The sequence below is a fragment of the Rattus norvegicus genome, chromosome 7, assembly GCF_036323735.1.
Source record: "Rattus norvegicus strain BN/NHsdMcwi chromosome 7, GRCr8, whole genome shotgun sequence".
Classification (NCBI taxonomy): Eukaryota; Metazoa; Chordata; class Mammalia; order Rodentia; family Muridae; genus Rattus; species Rattus norvegicus.
This window is the reverse complement of record NC_086025.1, coordinates 133,709,484-133,718,123: the sequence shown is the minus strand read 5'-3', so window position 1 is coordinate 133,718,123 and position 8,640 is coordinate 133,709,484. Positions and strand designations below refer to the sequence as shown.

General features: G+C 48.8%; 1 protein-coding gene across 1 annotated transcript in view; it reads left to right on the top strand.

Annotated features, from left to right (window-relative positions):
* The first annotated feature begins 2,214 nt into the window (after positions 1–2,214).
* Positions 2,215–8,640, top strand: part of Galnt6 (polypeptide N-acetylgalactosaminyltransferase 6) — a 47,298-nt gene continuing 40,872 nt past the window's right edge. Inside the window, exons 1-3 of the mRNA XM_063262835.1 lie at positions 2,215–2,507; positions 7,808–8,087; positions 8,190–8,264. The gene's annotated coding sequence lies outside the window, so the exon portion shown is untranslated. The remainder of the gene's footprint in view (positions 2,508–7,807; positions 8,088–8,189; positions 8,265–8,640) is intronic.

Genomic DNA, 8,640 nt, shown 5'->3' with positions numbered 1-8,640 from the left:
GAAAACTGGTTGGGATATCTGGCCACGGTCACAAAACTGGCAGCTAACTGGAGGGTCCTAGGACCCACAGTCCCTTTTGGTTGGGGGAAGTTCTCCTGAGTTCCCGACCCCATGCATTGCTTTCTTCTGTAGCATAGCATCTGCTGAGGTATAACCCTCTGATGGGCAGTTCTAATAACTTGGGATGTGCCCAGAATGTTCCCTGTTACCAAGTCTGTTTCCAAACCCAAGATGGCTGCAAACCTCAGATCCAGGATTTTACTTGTTCTCTGAGTGCTAGAACAGCATTCACAGTCACACACACACACACACACACACACACACACACACATACACACACACACGCATACACACATATACACATACACACATACACACACATACACACACATGCATACACACATATACACATACACACACATACACATACATGCATACACACATATACACATACACACACATACACACACATGCATACACACATATACACATACACACACATACACACACATGCATATACACATATACACATACACACATACACACACATGCATACACACATATACACATACACACATACACACACATACACACATACACATACACACACATACACATACACACACACGCATACACACATATACACATACACACACACATACACACACACGCATACACACATATACACATACACACACATGCATACACACATATACACATACACACATACACACACATACACACATACACATACACACACATTTTTGATGGCCACTGGAATTAAAAGAGTCATTCAGGGGCTGGGGATTTAGCTCAGTGGTAGAGTGCTTACCTAGGAAGCGCAAGGCCCTGGGTTCGGTCCCCAGCTCCGAAAAAAAAAGAATCAAAAAAAAAAAAAAGAGTCATTCAAATAAAAACTTGCTGGCTCCCGAGGTGTCCTCATTTGGTCTGTTTTGAGATAAACGCCATGAGCTACTGTAAGCTGGGGGAAGGGAAGGGTTTATGTGGCTTCCAGGTGACAATCCATCATTGAGAGCCACCGAAGTAGGAGCTCAAGGGGGAGGGAGGGCACTTGGTGGTGGCTTGAGTAAGAAATGTCCCCATAGGTGCTAGTGTTTGTAGACATGATTCCCAGTTGGGGGCTGTTAGGGGAGGTCTCCGTGGTGTCGCCTTGCTGGAGGAACCAGGGACAAGGCTTCCAGCTCCCACAGCTCAGCCCACATGCAGGTTGCTCTCTGACTGGGCTTAGGTTTGAGGACGCAAGTGCTCAGATTCCTGCTCCTGCTGACACAGTGCCTGTGCCTTCTGCTTCACCTCCCTGTCAAGGAGAATTCATATCTCTCTAGAACCGTGAGTCCAAAGAAACTCTTCCATAATCACCGTTGGCTACGGTATTTTATTACAGCAACAGAAGGCAGGAACAGTGCTCACTGGCTTGCCCAGATATACCTCTCTCACATAGCCAGACCCAACCACCCTGGGGCGGTACTGCTAAAAGGAGGCTGGGCCTTCCCTGAGCCATTAGCAATCAAGAAAATGCCCCCCAGATGAGCCCATGGGTCTGATGGAGGCAGCGCCTCAGTTGAGGGTCCTTCCTCTCAGGCATGTCCTGCTGACAGCCGAGATTGGCCAGCACACCATGTCATTATTCCCACAGCTTCTGTCCAGGTTCTGCAGACAATCCTAATTTTTTTCCATTTATTTTTTCTTCCTTTTTTTATTGGATATTTTTTTATTTACATTTCAAATGTTATCCCCTTTCCTGGTTTCCCATCCATAGCCCCCCTATCCCACCCCTTCTCCCCCTTTTTCTATGAGGGTTCCCCCTCCCCAACTACCCCTCTTCCCACCTCCCCACCCTGACATTCCCCTACACTGTGGGGGGGGGGGTCCAGCCTTGGCAGGACCAAGGGCTTCTCCTCCCATTGGTGCCCAACAAGGCCATCCTCTGCTACATATGCAGCTGGAGCCATGGGTCTGTCCATGTGTACTCTTTAGGTAGTGGTTTAGTCCCTGGGAGCTCTGGTTGGTTCGTATTGTTGTTCTTATGGGGTTGCAAACCCTTCTGCTCCTTCAATCCTTTCTCTAACTCCTCCAATGGGAGGGAATCCTGTTCTCAGTCCAATGGTTGGCTGCGAGCATTCGCCTCTGTATTTGTCAGGCTCTGGCAGAGCCTCTCAGGAGACAGCTGTATCAGGCTCCTGCCAGCATGCACTTGGCATCAGCCATAGTGTCTGTGTTTGGTGGCTGTATGTATGTGGGCTGGATCCCCAGGTGGGGCAGGCTCTGAATGGTTATTCCTTCAGTCTCTGCTCTAAACTTTGTCTCCGTATTTCCTCAGAAAATCCTAATTTTAATAGCCGCAAAGCATGATCTTGCAGCCCTGAGAGCAGAGACAGGTCCTTTGTGGCCAATATGCCCCATTTTTCCTCTTTGGTTTTGACTGTCACAGCTGACTGTGTGACCTCACGTAGCAGATGCCAAGGAGGGTGGATCTTATGAACAAGGTAAGCTCCAGCTTGCAGCTTGGCAGGACACAGTCCTGACCTGCTCTCCGTGTCCCGCCTCCCTGCTCACCCTGTGGGCTTTGCCCTCAGGGAGTTTCTGAAAGGCTTTCCTTTCACTTCTGTGATGCAGGGCTTTGTACCAGGGCCTCCTGTATTATAGCCTGAAGAAACTCTGCCCCTGAGCTAAACCCTCAACGTGCCTTACTGTGTCTGTTCTTTTGAGAAGTGAAAGCTTTTCCAAGAACCCAAAGGAAATCTCTAAGGCCCATCATGACAAGGACAGTGGGATCACCAGGTTAACTGTAGTAACTAATCACCAAAGCAGATGCCAAGGAGTCACCTGCTCTGGTCTGCAATCTTCTACCTTAGCGCCTGGGGGGTTCATCAGGGTAGGGACAGGCCAGGTCAAAGCAGGACAGAATCCTTCAGAGTTCTGGTAGCTCCTATCTACCCCAGCTCCTCCCTGCAGCTGGATCCCTTCTCTGTTCATGCTCAAACCGCCCCTCAGGTGTTCCACTAGCCTGGAACGGTCCCGTAAACCCCTTTGACAGATAAACCCTAGGGGCGTTTCAAGTCTTGATAATTCTTAATGGAAGCCAGTATCTCTTCGAAGTCTGACCTCATTCTTCATTGTGTCAGTCTCTCGGCAGGACACACATGACTGACAGCTCATGTTGTCTGTCCTCTTCCAGTGGGGAAGATACAAAGGGTTTCATTCATCTCTGCTGAGGTCAGAGAAACTAACTGGACGCCAGGTGTGACGGCTCCAATTTGTAATCCTTGAAGGCCGAGTTAGGAAGGCAGTCATGAGTTCCAGGCTACCCCAACAGACAACAGTGCGTTCCACGCTACCTGGGCAGCCTGGGCTACAGTCTGAGACTCACTTAACAACGGTGAACACACTAAATAATTTATACCTGACTGTCCTTTTTCCCATGTGGTGATTAAAGAGACCAAGATATCCCAGGTGCTCGAAGGTACCCCTTTATGCTGCGGGGGCCCCAGCTCTGAATGCCTGTGTACACCGAATGGCCAGACTATAGCACCTACTACTAAAAGGGAACATTCATTTGCCTAGGAAGCGCAAGGCCCTGGGTTCGGTCCCCAGCTCCGAAAAAAAGAACCAAAAAAAAAAAAAAAAAGAGGGAACATTCACATGGTCTCACCAAAAGGGGTTCAGCAAATCCTTGGGTTTAAACAAGTTTCTTTTGCACAGCTCCGTAAGTTGATGTCCTTATACAGGGATAGGCAGGTACAGGATAGAACGAGGCCTGCCACTGGATGAGAAGGAAGGATGGGCGGGAGAAAAGTTTTAGAGAGGCAGAGGAGGCAGGAGCGAGAGAAAGCAGCTGAGACAACATGGCGGCAGATGTTAGGATTCTTCTCTGCGCATAGACACAGGTTGTTAGGACTGTTCTTAAGGGATGGGTGTGTACAGGATTTTGTGTTGTCTAGATGGGCAAAGTATTTCTTATCAATTGGACCAGAGGATATTGTGCGGTGTGTTCTTTCATGTGATGACTTCATTGAGTTCAAGAGAGTGTGTGGTGGCAGGATGCACCGGCCCAACACAGAATTGAGATGTGTGTGCCTGCGGTGGAAACCAGCCAAGAGAGCTGTGAGTGAGGGTGGGCGGCCTGACGGGGTGCCGCATTAGAACGGCTTTCCGGCAGTGGATAAATTAGCGCTAATTCCAGTGGCCCGCTGGAGCCGGAAGTAGTGAGAGCGCCACCACCAGGGTACGTGCGGGAACCGGTTCTGCCATTTTTTTAATTTTTTTTTTGTTTGTTTGTTTAATTTTTACCGCAACAAATCTCTCCACCCACGCCCATTCTGGAGAAAGCCGATGTTATCCCAGTGTGAGGTTCGGTCCCTCCCCCAAATTGCTGTCGGTTTTTGTTTGTTTGGTTGGTTGGTTTTGTCTTTTGTATCTATTTCCAACACAGAGTTTCTCTGTGTAACAGCCCTGGCTGTCTTGGAACTCCTCAAACTCACAGAGATCTGCCTGCCTCTGCCTCCAAGTGCTGGGGGGTTAAAAGTGTGCGCCCACACTGCCCGCTCATGTTTTTAACATACTGAGTTAAAATATAATTTCTCTGCCAGGCATGGCAGCGTGTGCCTGTGATCTCAGCACCTGGAAGCAAACGGCAAGAGAATTGGAAGTTCAAAGACATCTTTGTCTAAATGGTGAATTCTAGGTCAATCTTCAGTGCGTAAAACCTTGCCTCTCACATACACAAACACACATTTTTAAATCGTCCACTGAAGACAAATATCTTGTTTGTTGCGCTGTAGCCCTGACCTCTCCCCAGGCGTGATTCCTTCATAACCACCAGGCTCCCCAGCCTGAATGACTGCGGGGATCGAGAAAAGAGCAAAGACTCAAGGCTCAGGGTTGAGGATTTAGCTCAGTGGTAGAGCGCTTGCCTAGCAACCGCAAGGCCCTGGGTTCGGTCCCCAGCTCCAAAAAAAAAAAAAAAAAAAAAAAAAAAAAAGGAAGAGCAAAGGCTCGCCTGTCTTTGTACCTGTATACCTAGACTTCACATTTAGATTGTTGTCTTTATGTAGGTGAGGGCTGGCACAAGATAAGGCAAGGCCTGTGATTGGGCAGTGAATAAGTAAGGCGGGCACAGAGTTTTGAAGGGAGGAGAGAGAAGAAAGGAGAAGAACCAAGAGGGAGGCAGAGAAAGACCACCCGGATCTGGGTGGCCTTAAAGGGCCACAGATAGCTATGAATATTTCACAAGGGATGATTTCTATAGGACAATTTGTCTTTTCTTTTTTTCTTTCTTTCTTTCTTTCTTTTTTTTTTTTTTTCTTTTTTTTTTTCTGGAGCTGGGGACCGAACCCAGGGCCTTGCGCTTGCTAGGCAAGCGCTCTACCACTGAGCTAAATCCCCAACCCCGCAATTTGTCTTTTCTAAGTGGTCAGTTTACATCATTATCAGTTGGTTGTGAGTTTATTGTGAGGTTGGAATGAGAATGTACTGATATAAATCTGACTGATAAATTACAAGCTTATTGAGTTTTGATTTTAATGGGTTACTGGGAGTTGTGACTATCACCACGGGAGGCAGATGCTGGGGATGTGAGGAGAGGCCATAGCAAGAGAGTTGCAAGAGGGCTGCTGGCCAGGCTCAGAGAGTAGCTGGAGGAGGCAGCATGGAACGGAGCTTGGGAGCTTAGCGGTCCAGACACTTTGCTGATTGAGATGAAAACACCCTGCAGATGCCATGTGGCCCTACCGTGACGGCGCTAGCGTGGGTTGGCAGATTCTTTTAAAAAATTTACGGCTGGGGATTTAGCTCAGTGGTAGAGTGCTTACCTAGGAAGCGCAAGGCCCTGGGTTCGGTCCCCAGCTCCGAAAAAAAAAAATTTTACCGTTATGGGGTTGGGGATTTAGCTCAGTGGTAGAGCGCTTGCCTAGCAAGCGCAAGGCCCTGGGTTCGGTCCCCAGCTCCGGGGGGGGGGGGGGGGAATTACCGTTACATTCACACAGAGGCCATGCAGACTTCAACAAGAGGCCAGGTACACCCGTGCCCACCTGTAATCCCACTGTTTGAGGCCGGAGGATCCCAGACCTTAGCACAATTGACACCGTGGGTGAGGATCATCCAGGGGGTAAACCTCAGCACGTAGACAGCACCACCTGCCAAAACTAAAACAAAGGCCTAATCCACCAACGTCCATAGCTCTGGGAAAGCCTCTAAATGTTCTAACCTTGCTTTTTGGCTTCTGTAGTTCTGCTCCTGACTAACGTTTCTGCTCGCTGTAGCACTGGAACGCTAAGCTCCCAATCTCCCTCAACAGAATGTGGGTTTTATCCTTAAAAGCTCATGCTGAGAAAGACTCAGGAGTTCAGAACACCTGGTGTCGTCCTGGCGGCTGGCTAACAGACTCCCGTACTGTTTTTGTTTTTGTTTTTGTTTTCCGGAGCTTCCTAGGTAAGCGCTCTACCACTGAGCTAAGTCCCCAGCCCCAACTCCGTACTGTTTTAAACTGTGTCTGTGGAGTCATCTCCGGCGGATACCCTGCATCAGCTCCAGGTCGGCCTGAGCTGCAGATATAAATCCCTATTTTCGGAAGAGTACACATGGAGGGACCCTTGGCTCCAGCCGCATGTGTAGCAGAGAACAGCCTTGTCTGGCATCAATAGGAGGAGAAGCCCTTGGTCCTGTGAAGGCTCGTTTCCCCAGTGTAGGGGAATGCCAGGGCGTTGAGGTGGGAGTGGGTGGGTGAGAGTGGGAGCATCCTCATAGAAGGAGGGAGAGGAGAGGGGGATGGGAGGGGGGAGAAAGGGGATAACATTTGAAATGTAAATACATAAAATAACCAATAAAAAATTAAAAATAAATAAAAATAAAAAACTCCTATCTCAAAACACCAACAACAATAATGGAAACAATCTTAAAGGAAGGAAGGAAGGAAGGAAAAAGCCACCAATGAGATCATAGGATTGGAAGGTAGTGTTGTTTATTATTTATCAGGGACGAAAGGCATTGCTGGTTTTTAAAAACTTACTTTTGTTTTGGTTTTTGGTTGTTGTTTTTCGAGTTGGGTTCTGGTTTGGTTTTGAGATAAGGTCTCATGTACCGGACTCTGGCCTGGAATATAGCGGAGGACTCGTGACCTTCTCTCTTACTTCCAACTCTGGGAAGCTAGGATTATAGTACACACCATTGGCTTCGGATTTTTGGGTTCATTTGGCTTGTTTCTGGTGCTTTGAGACAAGTTTTGTACCGAGGCTGGCCTCAAACTTACTTTGTAGTCAAGAAGACCTTTAACCTCCTGACTTTTTTTTTTTTAAATTTATTTAGCCTTTATTTTACGTGCACTGGCGTTTTGCCTGCACGTACATCTATGTGGGCACGTCAAATCTTGGAGTTACAGACAGTTGTGAGCTACCATGTGGTTGCTGGGATTTGAACTCCTTTCCTCTGGAAGAACAGTCGGTGCCCTTTATTGCGGAGCCATCTCTCCAGTCCCCACGGTCCTGACCTTCTGATCATCACGCTTCTTCTGGGATTTCTGGCTTATGCCAGTGTGGCATCCGGGAATCAAACTGAGCTTACTGGGTTTGTGTTTTTCCCCATGGAGGCACCTCTCCTGGACCCCCACAAGCATTTCCGGATGAGAGGCCAGCCCCCCTCTCTGTGAAGGGCAGGCCTTCCCTCCCCTGTGTCTGCCCCACTCAGAAGTTGCTATCTCTCTCTGGGGCCTGAAAGTAGGAGGAAGGGAGAGATAAGGGGCAGAACTGACGTCACCGGCTCACAAAGCTGCCTTGTCTCTCTGCTTCAACAGATCTGCCCCTCACTGAACTTCCTGCGTGATGGTGGGGAAGCCCCTTGCAAAAATGCTGCCGTGAGACGGGAAGTGCATAGCACTCCAAAACAGAACCTAAATGATAGACCATCAGACAGCAGCCTATGCGGGAAGACAATGAAATTTACAAGACTTCTAGGAAAGACTTCTAGCTCAAGTCCTTGCAGCTGGGAGAATCGGAGCTGGCTCCTCAGAAGTGCCTAGGGACCGGAGAGATGGTTGTGAGCATGCGTGGATGACTTCAGGAGCCGGACTGCAGGTCTGGGAGGCACCTTGTTCTAGTGCCCGATTTTCCCCTTACCTCGCTCGTATATAAACTTGTCGTTTAACGGAAATCATACTCTTTTCTTTCCTTTGTTAGCACCGTGGGTGAGCGTGAATGTGGGTGCTTGTGTGGAGATCAAGGACAACTTTTGGGAGTCGATTCTCTTACCATGTAAGTTCTGGGGACTAAACTCAGGAACCAGAGTGGGGTTGCACAAGCGCTTTCACCCACTGAAACACATCGATGCCCTTGCCCCCCTTTTTGAGTTAGGGTCTCACTGCAGCCCGCGGTGGTCTCAAACTTGTTATTTAGTCAACAGTGTCCTTGAACCCTGATCCTCTTGTCTCCTCTCAGCTGCTCGGATTGGAGGTATGCGCCACCATGTTCAGTTACGGAGAGCCCAGCGGAGGTCAGGTTGGCCCCTCCTGCTCTGTGGTGCCTCAGAACCTTCCCATGCAGTGAGGCAGGGAGCCCTAACCAACCCCTGCTAGGAGAGAACATGGTATGTTAGGGTTAAGTCTACAGCCTGCACCTCCAAATTAGGCAG